This window comes from Ascaphus truei, chromosome 20 (genome assembly GCF_040206685.1).
Source record: "Ascaphus truei isolate aAscTru1 chromosome 20, aAscTru1.hap1, whole genome shotgun sequence".
Taxonomy (NCBI): domain Eukaryota; kingdom Metazoa; phylum Chordata; class Amphibia; order Anura; family Ascaphidae; genus Ascaphus; species Ascaphus truei.
The window spans coordinates 13,249,740-13,269,351 of NC_134502.1; the positions used below are offsets into that span (position 1 = coordinate 13,249,740).

Genomic DNA, 19,612 nt, shown 5'->3' on the forward strand with positions numbered 1-19,612 from the left:
ACAGAACACGTCAGCTCAAGGTAGACGCAAAAAAAGCTGGACTTTGAAAAATTTCTTGCTTTACATTTTTGCATGCGCAACACCCATACAACAGGCCGGCGGGTGTGCCTGGCTGACCCCACGAGGTTCCCCGGCTGACCCCGTGGCCATCCCGAGGTCCCCGCGGGCCTGCGGTACCAATGTTGTGCCTACAAAAATACTAAACATATTTCTAACTAAATACACCCCCCTAACACATACAGTACAATAATGTGCAAAATAACTATTATCCAGATATGTATAATAGATTATTTGCCCATTATTAAACACTGCATTAGCATACATAAATAAAGTAAATAAATACAGTTATACTTACCACAACAGCAGGTCCTCTGTCCTCCGTTGAAAGAAAGCATGCAGTATATACATAATAAAGACATTCTAATGGCCCCTAACCCCTTAATCACCTTAGCGGTTACTAACGGCTATAGTCATTAAGGGGTTAACTCACCCTGCCCCGATACAAACAGGGAGGCCTAAGCACCCACCCTGAACTGACTATACCCACCCTGTACCCATTGAGTAGTATAGTGGTACATCATACCCATATAATAATAATATGGGCATGATAAGCCTCTATAGCATTCAATGGGCACCCTAATTACAATACATTAATGCACCAGATACACAATAATAAAACCTAACTCCAAAAAAACATACTTCACTAAATAAAAACAGTAGCCAGCTAATCCAATGAATACAAGCAATAACAACATCAACAATTAATTAATTAAACCATTAACCAATCAAAACAATTAATTCCTAAACCAACTCAAAATGAATAGTAACACTAACCAATCAAACCAATGAATTACTACAACATTAATGAATGTAAACATTAAAAGACAAAGAAATACATTCAAACAATATCTGAAATAACCATAAAACGCATTAGCTACTGTAACATAATACAACATTAACTACAAACGAACACCAATCGCAATAATTTTATTAACATTAAGCAGGAAAAAAACAAACAATCACATCCACATAAGAAACTGACATTAAAAAAACAAACAGCAATACCAAGCCACAAATGCCCCCCAAATATTGTCATAATAATCTATTCATCTGTACCCTAAAGTGGTACAGATTAATATTGTAGCCCTGGTAAGAATTTGGGCTATATGTCTATCCTCCTAGTGTTATAAGCCCTGCTAAGGGCAGGCCGCCAGTAGTTATCGTGGGTTTCCCCGCTTCAAGCCCTGCCCTGATTGGTGGAGATAGGCCCCCTGACTCTGTGTGGAAGGCAAGAGACACAGGGGAGGGGCCTGCTGACATCATGATGGGTGGGGCTGTCTAAAGTTAGTTGGCTGTTCCTGTCAGAGACAGTAGGAGTTGAGTTCTGTCCTGGGATCAGGGAGGAGTGTGTTCCAGAAGAGAGATGCAGTATTACAGTTGGAGGAGCTCAGGCCAGACTGAGTAGAGTTCATAGAACTGTGGTGGACCAATGCCCCTCACCCTGCTCAGGGGGTGAGGGGAGAGCTAGCCCCACCCTGAGTGTCTGCACCTTGGGGTGGAGGCCGGTAGCAGTGAGAGCCCCAGACAGCCCAACCTGAGGGGGTACAGTCTGGAGGAGAAGGAGGAGGAGGAAGAGACCACTGTACATGATCTGCTATTGCTGCTGTGAGCTGTTGTGCTAATAAAGAGACTTGCTGCTTTTAAAAGAGACTGAGACTGAAATCTCTCGCCCTATTGCGGGGGCTTCTCTGGAAGGATTTCACCCTACCCTGATAGGGCTTGCCAGAGATGGAGGCGCTGTACCATTGCTAAAAGATGAAGGCGAGAACCCCAGAAGCCTGTCCCTGTTGTCCCCCATACCATCACGGGAGACTCAGGCCCTCCTGTTACCAGCAGGTATGCACCACTCACATACATGTAACCAGCCCTCAGTACACCCTAGGGGTCCGATCTGCGACCGGGGGGGGGGGGGGGAGATGGGTTACAATTTATTATCAGTCAATGTGCCTCCCCCACAAATTCAAAAAACACATCCAATGAAGAAACCCGTAAAAAGAGACATTTACAAACATTCAATATACAGGTAAACCCCGTTATAGCGCGACCCGTTATAACGCGAATCGGTTATAACGCGGTTTTTACGTGGCTCCCGTTTTTTTTGCACACTGCACACACACTGCACACACTCCCAGCACACACTCTACACTGCACACACTCTACACTGTACACACTCTACACTGCACACACTCTACACTGCACACACTGCACACACTCTACACTGCACACATTGCACACACTCTACACTGCACACACTGCAAACACTCTACACTGCACACACTCTACACTGCTCACACTGCACACACTCTAAACAGATATCTCTCTCAGACAGGTAGGTCTGAACCCCGGCATCAGATGCTTCAGGACTGAAAAAGTCATCCCCTATTCAGAAGACCTTGCACAACCACAAACATGTCCCCAGCTGTCAGCACAGGAAAGAGGACTTCCCATTATCAACTCCCCAAGGAAAACCAGAGGCTGAGGAGGATATTCTCTACACCTGATCGCTGGCAGCCACATGACCTGAGATCTGACACCTGCACCCCCCCCTCCCCCAACCATCAACAGTGTCACCCCCACGGACCCCAGCACCTTAACCCCTTGAGTGCCACAATGAACACCTTAACCGCTTGAATGTCAGTGCAGAGCAATGAGTGCTGTCTCTCTCCCCCTCCCCTGACACGCATGGGGTTTAATGTAGCCCTACCTACAATAAAACAAACCTCACACCCGCACTGAAGTCATATCCCCCCTGTTACAGCCATATTAACCCCTCAGAGGATGAGACTTCCAGTGAGGGAAGCATGCTCCCTCCTCCCCCTTTAGTCCTTATCTCTCCTGACACGGGGAGGTGGTGATCAGTACCGGTCCCTTGCTCTGGTGTCCTTCCTCCCTGCGGCTGCATGTCAGGACCGGTGTGTGGGTCTCCCCCTCCCTGCATGTCAGGACCGGTGTGCGGGTCTCCCCCTCCCTCCCCGGTACCTGGAGGATAGGACGCTGGAGCAGCGCACCCACTCGCTGAGGTCGCACATTGCCTGGTAGCCAGGGTCCCTCTCCTTCTCCCTCTCCACGTGGTAGGCGTAGAGGGCCAGCAGGATCCCCAGCGCGCACACCGCATACCGGGCCCCGCTCTCCCACCGCGGCACAGACACGCTCAGCACGGGCGCCGCCATCTTAACCCCCGCTATGCCGCGGAGGGCTGGTAGGTGTGGGGGCCTGGGGGGAGGAAATGGATGCCGGTGGTGGGAGGACTTGCCGCTGCTAGGGGACGTGTAGGGCTTCCGGCCACCCCTTCCTTCCCTCCTCACTCCCTCCCGATCAGGCGCGCGGCGGCCATTTTTTAAAAATTAGCGCGACCCCGGGTCTAGCGCGGTCGGATCGGGTGGCCCCCGAAGACCGTGCTATAACGGGGTTTACCTGTATTACTTACCATTAGAAGCGGTGGCCCTCCGACTCCCAGGGTAACAGGAAGCTCACGTACCTTGAAGGCCTCCAACAGCATCCGATGCCATCCGCCATGAAGATCCGGATCAGATACCCAAATATTCTTTTTTCTTTCTTTAATCACCTTCTATCTTCATCTGTTACCATTTCTTGATCTTCTTTATCTTCTATCTTTATCTGTCAATCCAAAAAACCCCATGGTAAATCCCAACCAATGTTGTCTCGTCGTCTTCTTGGGCTCAAATGAGGCGTCACGGCCTTAAATAGGGCTTGTGAAATCACATTTAGCCTCAAAATGGTTAGCAGCCACCTGATTGGCTGTTAAAACCATGTACCGACTTTAATTTTTTTTTTTTTACATGACGTCACTTAAAGGGAATGATGCCAGCCAATCAGAATGGCTGTGCTTCATTTGCCTTTAAGATGACTTCAATAGAGGCGCATGCGCGACGGGAAGGTGAATGGAGGCTTAGTGGCAGAGCTCCGTTCCCACCGGCGCCTTTAAATCAATATATTGCAGCAACAGCGGGTGATCATTAGCTATTCCCCCACGAAAGTGCCCCTAAACGTCTAGCGATGGCAACGGTCAAAGCTCTACGGAAAAAAAAACAACCAGTCACCACGTATTTTAAAAGTAAAGAGCCAGCAAAAACGAGCAAAGCCAGAGATGGAGATTGCGGATGATGATCCTGAACCGGAGGATCTTGAAATCATGCGCGGCAAGGACATGAAAGAATTTTGTTCCCACATGAAGAAATTCTTTAAATCTGAGCTGTGGGCACTGAGAAAGGATGTGGATGCACTGGGAGAGAGGACTGACGCCCTGGAGTCCAAATCGGATGAGACGGCAGGGGCCATGGCACATACCCAGACTCAAATTACTACGCTAACGGACCAAGTCAGAATACTGGAGGACAAAATAGAAGACGGCGAGAATCGGGATCGGACATGCCATATTAGGTTGCGGGGGGTTCCCGAATCTAACACAGATCCCGAAGAATTCACAACAAGCTGGCTGGAACATCTATTCCCAGACAAGACTGGAGGGGATCTCATACTAGATAGATGTCATCGGCCTCTGCGAGGGAGGCCCCAAAAAGGAGACCCCCAGAGATATAGTGATCCGCTTCCATCACTACAGTGTCAAAGAGGAAACTTGCAGAATCTCTAGGGAAACCAAAGTCATGGAGTTCAAACAGATTAAATTCCAGGTTTTTCAGGACCTGTCCCCTGCTACCCTGGCTAAAAGGCGAGCTCTAGCCCACGTTACAAGAATCCTAAGAGACCAGGATGTGCGTTATCGTTGGCTGTTCCCCTGCGCTCTACTGGTTTTAAAAAATGGGGTAGCTCACACCCTCAAGAACGTGGATGACGGCGAGGATTTCCTTAAGCGTGTGGGTGTTTCGGAGCCCTCTCTAAGCCCTCCTAGACTGACGGCAGCCAAAGATGGCGGCCCGGCTCCCACGTGGAGCAAAGTAGGAACCGTCCATGCAGAGGTCCGCTCTACAGAGGTAGCTGCCAGCTCCCCTTAAAGAGATCCCACGAAATACCAGCCTCTCAGTGAAATGGACAATATTACCTGAAATGAGAACCAACCGTCCGGAGCAAAAAAGAACGACGTTTGATCCCACTCTGAGCACTAGCAGCGGACGGATAGTCCAATAACTTTACCTACGACCCGCATGTGTTTTTGGACCGGCGCCCATCTTACCTTGCTCCTTCCTCACGGCAGGCGGGAGTTCCTCTGACTTTCTCGGGCTGTCTGGATGACGTCATTAAAAAGCGCCAATATCTCGTGAGATCTGGACACTGGCATTTGTGGCAGCAGCGCCAGCAAATGACGTCACATCACCGGATGGCGCAGGGAGATGTGTCAGATGGAGCCCTATCCCGGAGGACAAACGCAGCCTTAGGCCCATAAGGGGACACAGTGGCAGGCGAAAGGGACATAACCCGCGGGCATGGTCCAAGAGCGGCGGCGCCCCTCCCATAATATATGAGGGTCGAATCTGCCTTTTCAAGGCCCCTACTGTCACCTAACAGGCCCCAGTCAAAGAGGAGGGGAAAGGGGGGGGGAGGAGGTAGGGATAGGGGGAGTGAAAGGGAGAGGGGAAGGAAGGAGAAGAGATACAGGGGTGGGGGGATGGAGGCAAGGGTAGATTGAGAAAACTAGCCCTAGGCAATCCACTCCAAGATCAGCGGCATTAAAATTATTACCCCCACCCTTCTACCACACAAACCTCAGAGACCCACTAGTAGCAATAGATTTATTATAGTTAGAAATATTAGAAATTTTAGAAGTAAAACATATCTCCTTCCCCGCAATGCACATAATAGGCCCTGCGAATGTGTAATCACATATAGTTCACTTTCACCAGCGTACAGAGGGTAATATATAACGTAAAGGGCATTCATAAGCATAGTGTCAGGTACATATAGGTTCTCCTCCAGGTTAAAGTTAGTTATCTTCGCTTCTGTCAATTGTTCATACTGTTTAGATTGTGTATACTGTTTGTACTGTTGTCCCCAAAGGATGCACTTAGACAATAGGGGAAAGTTTACCAATGTTGACTCTATATAGATCTCGTTATAGTTCCCAGTGACGAGCTGTTCAGAAAACCCACTGTTGTGACTACATACGGAACGGCGCCGGTGGGATTACCCATGTCGGCGCGCAGGTGTTCTCTGTTTCGGTCTCTAAAAACAAAGGATCGCTGACAAGTCCCAGGGAGGGCATGTCCCAGCAGGAAAAGAATGCTGGGACAGTGGCCCACTCCCTTGGGCGGAAGAGCCACACTCGGGGGCTCCCGAGTCGGGCTCTTGTTTTCCCATTTTTTTTGTGATTTTATACTTGATCTGTTTCTTTTGTTTAATATAAGTTTTCTTCCTTATGTATTCTCTTGTGTTTTGTCTTACCTCCCTGTTCCCTCTGCCCTCCCCCCCATCCCCCTCCCCCCCCACACAGAAGGAAGTATCAATTCAGGTGCGACAGGGGTGTTACCGATCAGGGACATATCTTAGACACGGTATTCCTCGGTTCGAAAGAAGACGACTCTGGTGGGTGGATGAACGTTAAGCTGCTACTACATACAAACACTATATCATGGCGTTAACACTAATATCCCACAATGTCAAGGGCTTTAATAACCCAACCAAACGAAAGATAGCTTTCTCAGATTATAAAAGAAAACAAGCAGATATCTTACTATTACAAGAGACACACTTCAGTAGGAAAAATACCCCTAAATTCCTGGACAGAGATTTTTTTCAGGTTTACTTGTCCTCAGCCTCCGTTAAAAAATGGGGGGGTGGCCATATTATTTAGAAATCAGACTCCATTTATCTGGCAGTCAACCAAACGGGATACGGATGGTCGGTATATAATTATCACTGGCACAATCCGAGGCAAATATATCACTCTGGCCTCTGTATATCCTCCCTGCAAGCAGGACGCATCCTTCTTCGATCATTTCTTTAAGATTTGAAACTACACAGCTAGGGGGAGTGTCGTGCTCGCGGGAGATATCAATATGGTCATGCAACCACATATGGACAGATCAGGAGGGACAGGCGTAGATAACAAAGGAGTTGGGATCTCGCTTCACAGAGGCCTCAAAGCCAATCAATTAACTGACATTTGGAGAGAGTTGCACCCGGCAGATAGAGACTACACGTTCTACTCCCATCCACATGGCTCATACAGCAGAATCGATTACTTTTTTGTCTCATGTCAACTGGTTCCGATGGTCTCCCGGGCCGAGATCCATGATATTTCATGGTCAGACCACGCACCGATAGAGCTCAGGTGCAACAATATTCAGGCTGTTAGACCTGGAGCGAACTGGAAACTTAATGAATCAATCCTAAAAATCCCTTCAATATGTGCGGCTATTGGTAATGAAATAAAACAATTTTTCCATATTAATCTAGGCTCGGTCAATTCCCACCTAGTATTATGGGAGGCACATAAAGCAACACTGCACAGCACACTAATTAATATCACAGCCAAAAGAAAAAGAGAGCGAGAGATGCCAAAATTATCTCGCTCCAATCTAAATTGCATTCCCTCTCCTTAAAACACAAAAATAGCCCAGACCCTCAATCCCTACAAAACATAAAAGACACCAAAATTGAATTAAATCTCCAATTGACTTCCAGAGCTGATAATTAACTGAGTTGGTCTAAGAGGAAATTTTACGAAAAGGCAAACAGACCGGACACAATGCTGGCACGTATGCTACGAGACAGGAAGGAAAAAAGCCTCTAGAGAGGAATGTGGAGCACAGCACAAGGACGGACAGCAGGACCAGCATATCAAGGGTTAACTAATTTATTGGTATAGGGGGACACACCATAAAACCGGACAATCACCACTCTGATGCATTTCGGGCTATGCCCTTTGTCAAAGAGTATGCCCCAGACTTAACAAACACATATTTATACATTATTTAATTACCTTAATCGCGTGTACCTGTGTCGATGACGTCAGCAGTCCCGGTGAAACTCTCGCGAGATCCTACTCATGAGCAGGGCTCTGAGAGACTAATCACCAAGATGCATTGCGCCATCGTATAGAGAAAACGCTACATAGTGGACAAACAACAAACAACAAACAACTAACAAATATCGAGTGCCATCCTTCATCTAGAACGGAAGTGACGTCGCGGGACCTAATCTCGCGTCTCGCGAGGCATCCATACTCACTGGTGCCTCAGAGAAACAGGAGCAGGCACAACAGCGCTCTCCTCCATGGTGGAGATGAAGGGACATTACAAGCTATATATATGTAAATAAGCCAGCAGCTATGCTTCGCAGTGAATAATTAATATAGTAAATATTACAACAAGTACAATGCAATAGTGAAAGTCATGAAACCTTTTTATGTATAATAAGTTTAAAATAAACAATAGATGCTGACAGGACTTATATATAAGCTATCTCAAACACTAATTGTTCGAATTAAATAAAAAAGGATAAAAATAAGAACATGGGGGAACATACTCTTTGACAAAAAGAATCCCTACAGGTGACCATTAAGAACCTTGAGTCCAACATAGATAAATTCCAGGATGAGGAAGGTTTCTCTGATCTTGATAAAAAAATGACTAAAAACGTGAATGATCTAGAGAAGGACCTGATTTTGAAGAAACAGATGAAGTTTAACCGAGACCGTAGTGACTATGAAAAAAATCAGATATATGTCTGGCAAAGGCCATCTATGCCCAAAATTTTTTTTCGCCAAAGTCAAAAGTCCCCTAAAGGCCAATCAACACAAAAAAGGGGGACAAGTGAACACATACAGGTATGGTCCATCCAAATCTATTTTGAAAAATCGACATCAAGACATTTCAAGTATCTCTGATTTTTCAGATAATGATAGCAGATACCAGACCGTTTCTTTCTCACGTAGAGACAACAGTGAGAAGGGGGAATCTTCAGGAGACGAGATAGTTAGGCCTAGAGAACAAAGATCAAAGAAAAATTATACACATTCGTCAACCAATGAAGAAGATTATGAGTCAAAAAACGGGGAAAAAGGACTAGACGATCGAAGATAAGACGGGGTACCGTCCAAAAGGAAAAAGACTCGCTAGATCCTGTAAATAATATTGTTATAAATATCTCAGGCATCCCATTATCAGATGATGCTTTAACACTCCTCAATAGAGGATTACATTTTGTCCCCAGTGACGATTTTGAACTGTTCGAAACTACCATAGATCTACAAAGATTTATGAGGAAATTGTCCCTCAAAAAATTCTTTAGTAATAAGCTTACTGATTCACCTTCTATTGATACAAATGTTTTACAAGATGTTTCTTTTGATGATGCTAATCCGTCCATGAGTCTTTCTTCCTTTTCAGAACAGACTGCCCTACAAGACCTAGATGACCTTCTGCAGGAGTAGGTGACACACTCCTCTGCTAACTATGATGAGACAGATGCCTCACTATTTCTGGCGGGTACTCAACACTCTTCCTTTAGAAATAAATCTATATTCTATCCCACCTATAACAAAGGACCCTACCTACAAAGCTTTGAACGGCTAGTAGAGAGGGATCTGCAGATTTTGGCGAGGGGTTACACCTGTTCCTCAGAAGGTTCTAATAATTTAACTAAGAAAGAACAAACTGAGCTACAAAATCTGAAACGGAATAAAGACTTAATTATTAAGAGAGCCGACAAAGGTGGTGCCATAGTCGTGCAGCATGTGGAAAAATACGTTCTAGAAGCCCTACGTCAATTGGGCGATCAAAATTCATACCAGAAGTTGGGATCCAATCCCACTAAACAATATCTTGTAGAATACCTCACTCTTATTGACCTGGGGAGGGAATTGCGGGTCTTGAATGACAGCGAATTCTCCTTTCTTAACATCTCACATCCTATCGTACCTATCTTTCACCATCTCCCAAAGATCCACAAATCTCTTACTAATCCACCTGGTAGACCGATTGTTTCTAGCATTGGATCTTTGGGACATGGTTTATCTAGGTACGTGGACTCTTTTTTACAACCACTTGTGCACCAACTCCCATCTTGTCTAAGGGACTCTACAGATTTGATTAACACTCTCTACATTTATTTGGTGTACTCACTACACATGGGTGACTTTAGATGTTACGTCACTCTATACTAGTATTTGTCACGCACAAGGGATTCAAGCCACACAATATTTCTTAGATAAATCCTCACTCTCACCAGCACAAATCATTTTCATTATGGAAGCTATTACGTTCCTTTTACATCACAATTATTTCCTCTTTGATAGCACATATTTTCTACAGACACGGGGCACGGCTATGGGCACTTCTTTTGCCCCATCTTATGCAAACCTTTTTATGGGCCTTTGGGAGACTTTATTTATTTTTGGTGACAACAATCCATATCGTACAAATATAATATTCTATCGTCGCTACATCGACGACTTGATTCTAATTTGGAAAGGTAGCAATATAGATTTGGTTTTGTTTATTGACTACCTGAACAAAAATATATACAATCTTAAATTTACATTTGAATCAAACAGACATCGTATAAACTATCTTGATGTCTGTTTCTATGTCGATATGAATGGTAATGTCCAAACTGATTTACATCGTAAGATCAACTCCCGCAATTCTTTTCTCCAGGCTAAGAGTGCACACCCAAACGCTTTAATAAATGGAATACCTAAAGCACAATTTTTATGCTTGCGCAGAATATGTTCGACCGAACAAACCTTCATTGATAGATCTGCTGATCTAAAGAATAGATTCCTTCTAAGAGGTTACAATAAGTCTAACATAGACTGCGCATACATTAATGCTTTACAAATGGACCGAAAGGTTTTGTTAAAATCAAATAAGAAAAGGAATAAGGTATTCACCAAAGATTCCACACCTCTATTCATATCTACTTACAGTAGATAATCTAGACAAATTCGCAACATTATCCTGAAATACTGGGATGTACTTAGGCTTGATGAACAATTGAAAAACCATGTGGACACACCACCTAAATTTGTCTACAGAAGAGCGAAGACTCTAGGACACTATTTATCACCAAGCCTTTTACAAACCAGGGAAAAGATCAATGTTGCGTCTAAAATTAAAGGATTTAAGAAATGCGGAAACTGCAATATGTGCAGATACGCTACTCCCCTTAACAATGTAAAAAATGTGTACACTAAGAAAAAGTTAAAAATTCAATCCTTGATCACGTGTAATTCCAACTTTGTTATCTACATGTTGCAATGCGGCTGTGGCAGCAAATATATAGGAAGGACGATACGTCCTCTAAAACAGAGAATATCTGAGCATTTGCGATCCATTAAACAAAAAGACGATAAATATCCCGTTTCCAGACATTTCTCTGCATGCCCCTCTGGTAAGATTAGCAATTTTTCGTTTTCTGCATTAGAAACTATTAAAACACAAACTAGAGGTGGAAACAAAGAAAATATCCTTAATCGCAGAGAAATGTTCTGGATACACACATTGGGATCTATGGCTCCGCGAGGAATGAACACAGGCTGGGAATTGAAACATTTCTTATCCTAATAGTCATGTTGTTCATCCCTCGCTGACCATAGTTGTACCTTAATGTCTTTCAATTTCTCATGAAAAAGTGCGGTCTATAGATATCTGCGATTGTATTTGATAGTATTAATAGATGCACTATCAAAGGCCCTTCCATTATCAGGTCTCCTAGATCTAAAACATTGTCATAATAATAGTATTGATTAACATAAAATTGTCGTTGGGTAAATGGTTAATTATCTTTTTCCATATAGATATACAGTGAGAATATATGTCACACACGATTAATAAATATTAAATAAATGTATAATAAATGTTTAATGTTCCCCCATGTTCTTATTTTTATCCTTTTTTATTTAATTCGAACAATTAGTGTTTGAGATAGCTTATATATAAGTCCTGTCAGCATCTATTGTTTATTTTAAACTTATTATACATACAAAGGTTTCATGACTTTCACTATTGCATTGTACTTGTTGTAATATTTACTATATTAATTATTCACTGCGAAGCATAGCTGCTGGCTTATTTACATATATATAGCTTGTAATGTCCCTTCATCTCCACCATGGAGAGCGCTGTTGTGCCTGCTCCTGTTTCTCTGAGGCACCAGTGAGTCTGGATGTCTCGTGAGATGCGAGATTAGGTCCCGCGACGTCACTTCCGGTCTAGATGAAGGATGGCACTCGATATTTGTTAGTTGTTTGTTGTTTGTCCACTATGTAGCGTTTTCCCTATACGATGGCGCAATGCATCTTGGTGATTAGTCTCTCAGAGCCCTGCTCATGAGTAGGATCTCACGAGAGTTTCACCGGGACTGCTGACGTCATCAACACAGGTACACGCGATTAAGGTAATTAAATAATGTATAAATATGTGTTTGTTAAGTCTGGGGCATACTCTTTGACAAAGGGCATAGCCCGAAACGCGTCAGAGTGGTGATTTTACAGTTTTATGGTGTCCCCCCCTATACCAATAAATTAGTTAACCCTTGATATGCTGGTCCTGCTGTCCGTCCTTGTGCTGTGCTCCACATTCCTCTCTAGAGGCTTTTTTCCTTCCTGTTCTGCAATCAAGTTGGAGGCACGCCTGCATGGATCCCCTGCTGATCAACACTACTCTACAATCAAAAAAGTGAGTGGACTTTGATATACCTACTGCTCTCTGATATTGTCACCATCTCTGTTCTGTGACTTACCTTAGTGTGGTAGGAGAACAGGGAACTTTCAGCCTATGGCGCTATGTTCCCCTAATACCCTATAAATCCCACTATTGGAAGCCATATAGGCAGTCACATACTCATGAACAGTCTATAAGGTTGACTTGGATATATATCCTCAAGAAGCAGTTTGTCCTCACTAATAATTCAAGCAAAGAATATGTATCCGTGACATATTGGACCTGTTATATAATATACCTGTTCATATATCTGTTGCACCTTTTTGGACGGAAGTCCTGTTTTTCTATATATGCTACGAGACAGGCAGTCTAAATATAACATCCCAGCCATACGCTTAAAATCCGGGACCACCACAGCCAACCCGATGAAAATCGTAGAGGAATTTGGTTCTTTCTATGAATCTTTATATAATGGGGAGAAGGTGGCACATAATCCCAAAACGAGCGGGGCATTGCGAGATTTCCTAGCCAGCTCAAGCCTAGTGAGATTGACAGATACAGACAGAGAGGCCCTGTGTGCAGACTTCTCTATTGAGGAACTTTCACAGGCTATTAAAGAACTGAAACCATCAAAGCCCCCTGGGCCAGATGGCTTTTCGGGGCTATATTACAAGAAATTTGTCAAACTGCTCGCCCCGAGGCTGCTCCAAGTGTTTAACGCAATTTTAGCGGGAGCTCCCAACCCCAGAGAGATGTTGCAGGCGTCTATATCCCTAATTCATAAGCCTGGTAAGGATCCGCTGGATTGCAAAAGTTACAGGCCAATTTCATTAAGTAATACAGATATTAAATTATACGCCAAATTACTGGCCAATAGACTCTGTCATATCCTACCCAGACTTATACAACCAGATCAAGTCGGATTTATTAAGGGGAGGCACGCAGCGGATAATACCCGACGATTTATTGATCTGATAGAATTGGCTAATAAAACAAAGACTCAAAGTATGTTGTTAAGTCTGGATGCAGAAAAAGCTTTTGATAGGATAGACTGGCCTTACCTGAAGGAAACGCTTGCGTCATTTGGCTTTGGGGATCAGATGAGTGAGGCGATTCTCGCGCTTTACTCGGGCCCTACTGCCAGGGTCATACATCAGGGCTACCGCTCACTGCCATTTCAAATAAAGAGTGGCACGAGACAGGGTTGCCCACTATCTCCTCTCTTATTCGCCCTATGTATCGAACCACTGGCGGCACAAATCAGTGGCAACCCAGACATCTCGGGGTTGAACGCGTACTCACAATCTCATAAAGTGGCCCTGTACGCAGATGATATCCTCTTGATTGTTACAAAACCCCTCACCTCCTTACCAAATCTATTTGACCTATTAGACAGATTCTCGAGGATCTCAGTGTTCAAAATAAACCAGTCTAAATCTGAAGCTTTTAGCATCAATCTCCCTAGACATACTGAGAAACTATTACAACTGAACTTCAAATTTAATTGGCAAAAGAAATGTATCAAATATCTGGGAGTCCACATCACTAAAGACACCATAGGCATCTATAAAGCAAATTACTCCAATTTGATTCCGACTCTAAAATCTGATTTACATAGATGGACCTCTCAGAGAATTTCCTGGATAGGTAGGATATATAGCGTTAAAATGAATCTACTCCCCCGTATCCTCTAGCTCTTCCAAACGCTGCCCGTACCACTCAAAATGAAGGATTTACTCTCACTTCAATCTGAGATATCTAATTTTATATGGGGGGGAAAAAAAACGAGAGTTAATAAACTGAATATGAAAAGACCTGTATTGGCGGGCAGACTAGCAGTGCCCTGTCTGTTATCATACTACAAAGCGGCACAATTAAGCCAAATTGTTCAATGGCAATCCAACCCAAATTCGAAACGCTGGGTGGAGCTTGAAAACACTGCCTGTTCCCCATTGGAACTTCGCAGCCTGATTTGGTTGCCCAAAACAGCACAAAAATTCGCTGCCACACCGCTCTCCCCGATGACCAACTCACTATCAATCTGGGAGGCAAATAAGCTGAGACATTCCCTCACGACAAAACATACCATGATGACCCCCTTATGGAACAATTCTATGTTCGCTCCGGGCCTAGTAGGTAGTAATATCTTTGCAAAATCTAAGTAGACCACATCAACTGCATGACCCTGGTCTAAATTCCTACTTACCTCCTCAAAGAAACAAATAAGGTTAGTTTGGCAAGATCTATCCTTCATAAATCCATGCTGACTATTACTAATAATTTTGTTTTCCATTATGTATTCCTGAATATTATCCCGTATTAAACCTTCAAGTAGTTTCCCTACTATTGAAGTCAGGCTTACAGGTCTGTAATTTCCCGGTTGTGATCTAGCTCCCTTTTTAAATATAGGCACATCTGCTTTACACCAATCTTGTGGTACTGAGCCTGTGGAAATGGAGTCCTTGAATATTAAATATAATGGTTTTGCTATTACTGAGCTTAACTCCTTGAGAACTCTTGGATGTATGCCATCGGGGCCAGGCGCTTATGAACTTCTTCCTCAGTTAACCAATTGTTCATTAATATGGAGGTTGTGGCTTCCTCCTGCGGCACTACTATTGAACTTGATTCTTCCCTTGTAAACACAGAGGAAAAGAATTTGTTTAATACCTCAGTTTTTTCCTTATCTCCAATAATCTGCCTACCCATTTCACCCTGAAAGGGTCCTATATTTTCTTTTCTCATTTTTTTGTTATTAAGGTACTTAAAGAATTTTTTAGGGTTGACCTTACTTTCTATTGCAATCCTTTCTTCATTATCCATTTTTGCTAATTTCATTGCCCTTTTGCAATTTTTGTTACATTCCTTATAATTCTGATACGCAGTCTCGACCGCAGCATGAGAAGAACAAAGAGAAGCACCACAGACCTTACCTAACATACCCCCCCACCTCCTTTCCACCCCCCTCCTCCCCCCTTTTTTTTGTGTGTGTTCTATGATATATTATTAATGATTACCAATATTGGTTTATTACCTTATTATTTATACCATTCACAAGATTGTTCAGTTAATTTACTAGTTTAATGTGAGTCGCCCGGCCAATTAGGGCTCGAAAAGCCGGCGGACCCACCCAACTTGTGTCTTAAGTGTAAATCTCTTGCAGTTATACAACAAATTATATGTCATGTTATGTTGTACTATATATCAGTAAAACTCAATAAAAAAAAAATTCCGTTAAAAAAAAAAAGATGACTTCACTAAATCCAAGATGGCCGGCGTCACATGGTATTTCAGCCAATCAGAGTGTGGAATTGGTTCCCACGATCTGATTGGCTGAAATACCATGTGACGCCTGCTTCGTGACATCATCTTAAAGGCAAATGAAGCACAGCTATTCAGATTGGCTGGCATCAGTCCCTTTAAGTAACATCATGTAAAAAAAAAAATTAAAGTCAGAACATGGTTTTAACAGCCAATCAGGTGGCTGTTAACCATTTTCAGGCTAAATGTGACATCATAAGCCCTATTTAAGGCCGTGACGCCTCATTTGAGCCCAAGAAGACGACGAGACAACAACGGTTGGGATTTACCATGGGGTTTTTTGGATTGACAGATGAAGATAGAAGATAAAGAAGATCAAGAAATAATGACAGATGAAGATAGAAGTAGGTGATTAAAGAAAGAAAAAAGAAGATTGGGTACCTGATCCGGATCTTCATGGCGGATGGCATCGGATGCTGTTGGAGGCCTTCAAGGTACGTGAGCTTCCTGTTACCCCGGGAGTCGGAGGGCCACCGCTTCTAATGGCAAGTAATATATTGAATGTTTGTAAATGTCTCTTTTTACAGGATTTTTCATTGGATGTATTTGTTGATTTTTGGGGGAGGCACATTGACTGATAATATATTAATCTGTACCACTTTAGGGTAGAGATGAATACATTATTATGACAATATTTGGGGGGCATTTGTGGCTTGGTAGTGCTGTTGGTTGTTTTCATTTCAATTTCTTATGTGGATGTGATTGTTTTTTTTCTGCTTAATGCTAATAAAATGTTTGCGATTTGTGTTCGTTTGTAGTTAATGTTGTATTATGTTAGCTAATGCGTTTTATGGTTATTTCAGATATTGTTTGAATTTATTTCTTTGTCTTTTAATGTTTACATTCATTATTGTTGTAGTAATTCATTGGTTTAATTAGTTAGTGTTACTATTCATTTTGAGTTGGTTTAGGAATTAATTGGTTTCATTGGTTAATGGTTTAATTAATTCATTGTTGGTGTTGTTATTGCTTGTATTCATTGGATTAGGTGGCTACTGTTTTAATTTACTTTATTTAGGTATACTAATGCAGTGTTTAATAATGGGCAAATAATCTATTATCCATATCTGGATAATAGTTATTTTGCACATTACTGTACTGTATGGGTTTGGGCGGAGGAGGGGGTGGGTGGGTTCGTGTATTGATGTTTGTTAAATCTTTTTTTAATATACATGTGTTTCATAGTGTAGATGTACAGAGGGTCTCCGGAGCTGACCCGCGTTGGTTTTATGTCCGGGTACCCCCTGCTTCCCGAGATACAGGCACCTTTATGGGGTGCCAGTATCCCCTGCAGTTTCAAGCTTACGCGTCACGTGACCGGGACATTTAAATTCTGCAGTGGATACCGGCACCCCATAACGGGGCCTGTATCTCCTGAAGTAGGGTGTCCTCGGACCTGAAACCAATGCGGTTCAGCTCCGGAGACCCCCTGCTCATGTACACTATTAAAATGATTTTAATTAGTGTACGATCGCCTGTAACAGCCTGCATGGAGATGGCAAATCTCCATGCAAATGTTACATGCGGCTTTTTTTTCTATCAGCTAGCGTATGTGAAGTTTAAGAACGCTAGCAGGGGGGAAAAAAGCAACACGTACGCTGTGGGTGTTTTGAGCACGTACGTTAAAAAATGGGCTCAATGCCTTAGTGAATCACGTCCCCGGCCTCACTTTTTAACGGACGTGCTTTTTTTGAACATCAGAACGCAAACCCATTGAGCTTAGTGCATAGCCCCCTGAGAGTTTTCTTCTTTCCTCATATCGGAAGCATATAAGAAAAGTGTCTGTATTCCACAGCCCCGGGAAGACCCTTATTGATGCCTTACTCCACCGCAGCTCCAGTTAGAGAGATATAGGTTGGAATGCTGAATCAAATAACAAAATATACATAAACTTATTTAAAGTATACTTTATGCCGTATTGGTTTGTTATATCTAGAGTGGAATCTTGAATAATGTTTAGAATTGTAATACTGTTTACAATTATAATCCATATAGCCACCTTTATGGTAGAACTTTGTAATTACATAGTGCTTAACATTTATACTTGATGCTGCCTCCTCAGGGGTATAATAGATTCCCCACTAACCCTTCTGGGTCCTTTACACTGGATAATAGGTTTGTGCTGTCCGAGTAGAAGCAGAAGCCAGGAGGATTAATGAGAAATGTCAATACCTCTGTTATGCATAATATATATATATATGTTATCACAGGGACAAAGGGGGCAGCCATGTTGAATTAGTAATGAGAGTAATTATAGTGAACGAGAGGATTAGAGAGACTGCAGTATATTGAGATTTTACATGAATTTCTCTGCATTCTGAATCATAAATCGGTAATCAGTGAAGATACAGCAGATTCTCTGTCACAAATGACATCATTAATCGAAGATGGCAGCCTCTAACATCTTAGGCTGTGGCCAGGGTGAAGAGAAGTGCAAGCGAGCGCGATCAGCTTGCCGAATCTGGGTGCACACATCCAAAGTGTGTGTGCGCGCTTGTGCACGTGTGCTTGCCCCGGCGCTCTGCTTGGGGAGACACAGAAATTTGATTTTAGGTGCGATGGCGCCCCCCCACCCACGCTCGCAACTTTTAACTGGACAGGAAAAAGCTCATGCTCAATCAGCGCCTGACGGCACACCTCTCGAGCGTCAGCGAGCTTCTCTTCATCCTGGCCGCAGCTTTAGCTTCACATTTACTTTCTACTTTGTCATCCTATACACAAACTGTACAGTCAAATATTCTAGTGATTTTCCATTGCAGCAAAATATTCATATCAAATAATGTTTTAGGAGACTTCTTAAAAATGGCCACTGACATGTATTTTCTAATAACGATTCTATATCTTGGACAAAATCACTACAACTTTGGAGCCCCTGAAACCCTACAACTTCATGCAGGTCCGATCTATTAAAGCAGCAACAATGCCCACCTAAAATGGGGGATCCTCAGGTTCCCAAGATAACAGTGATTATTTATACTAGATAGGAATACTTTTCCAGGGTGCTTAATTTTGCCTCTGGTGGTGATGTCAGTAAAGCAGGAAATGTCTATTGGTGATTGTGCACCTATAGTGCCTTTTCTCTTTCTTAACTCGCAATTAAAATCATAATATCCCAGAAACCAAAGGGTCCCTTGAGGTCATATGTGCATGTAATCAGCTAAGATAATGTAAGTTAAAAAAAATTGGGGGTGGGGGGTAAGATTGCTACTTTAACTCGCCCATAATGTAAGCAGTGTGTATCATATACGGTATTCCATGCAATTTTCCCTTGTATGATTGAGACCCAAAGGTAGCTTTCACTTTATTGCAAATCCTATAGATCAGTGTCCTTGTGAAATTCCACAATGCTGTGATTGTGGAAAAAGGTGCAGCAACTGTCCACACATGTGGGGAGTGGAAATCCTACAGAACTTTTAATTGTGCAAAATTGCCAGTGAAAAATCCACACAGGATATGTGTCACAGGAACACATTTTTTTTATATATTTAGATGTCAATCAGATGTGTGCTTCCAGCCTTCTAACTTCTACTTTTTCAGCCATCATTCGATGTCTTTCTTGCAAACTTTCTTGACTATTTTTCTGTGGAATTTCTAAACTCCTACTGCACAATTTCTCAACAAAACACATGATGAATTAAAAAAATAATAAT

At 42.9% G+C, this 19,612-nt stretch overlaps 1 protein-coding gene across 7 annotated transcripts in view; it reads right to left on the bottom strand.

Annotated features, from left to right (window-relative positions):
* The window catches only part of LOC142470678 (volume-regulated anion channel subunit LRRC8C-like), a 55,932-nt gene that overhangs the window by 18,713 nt on the left and 17,607 nt on the right, over positions 1 to 19,612 (bottom strand). For 2 of the 7 annotated variants that reach the window (XM_075577298.1, XM_075577296.1), the window contains exon 2: positions 16,344 to 16,441. The exons of the other annotated variants lie outside the window; for them this stretch is intronic. The gene's annotated coding sequence lies outside the window, so the exon portion shown is untranslated. The remainder of the gene's footprint in view (positions 1 to 16,343; positions 16,442 to 19,612) is intronic. 7 annotated transcript variants of the gene reach the window in all.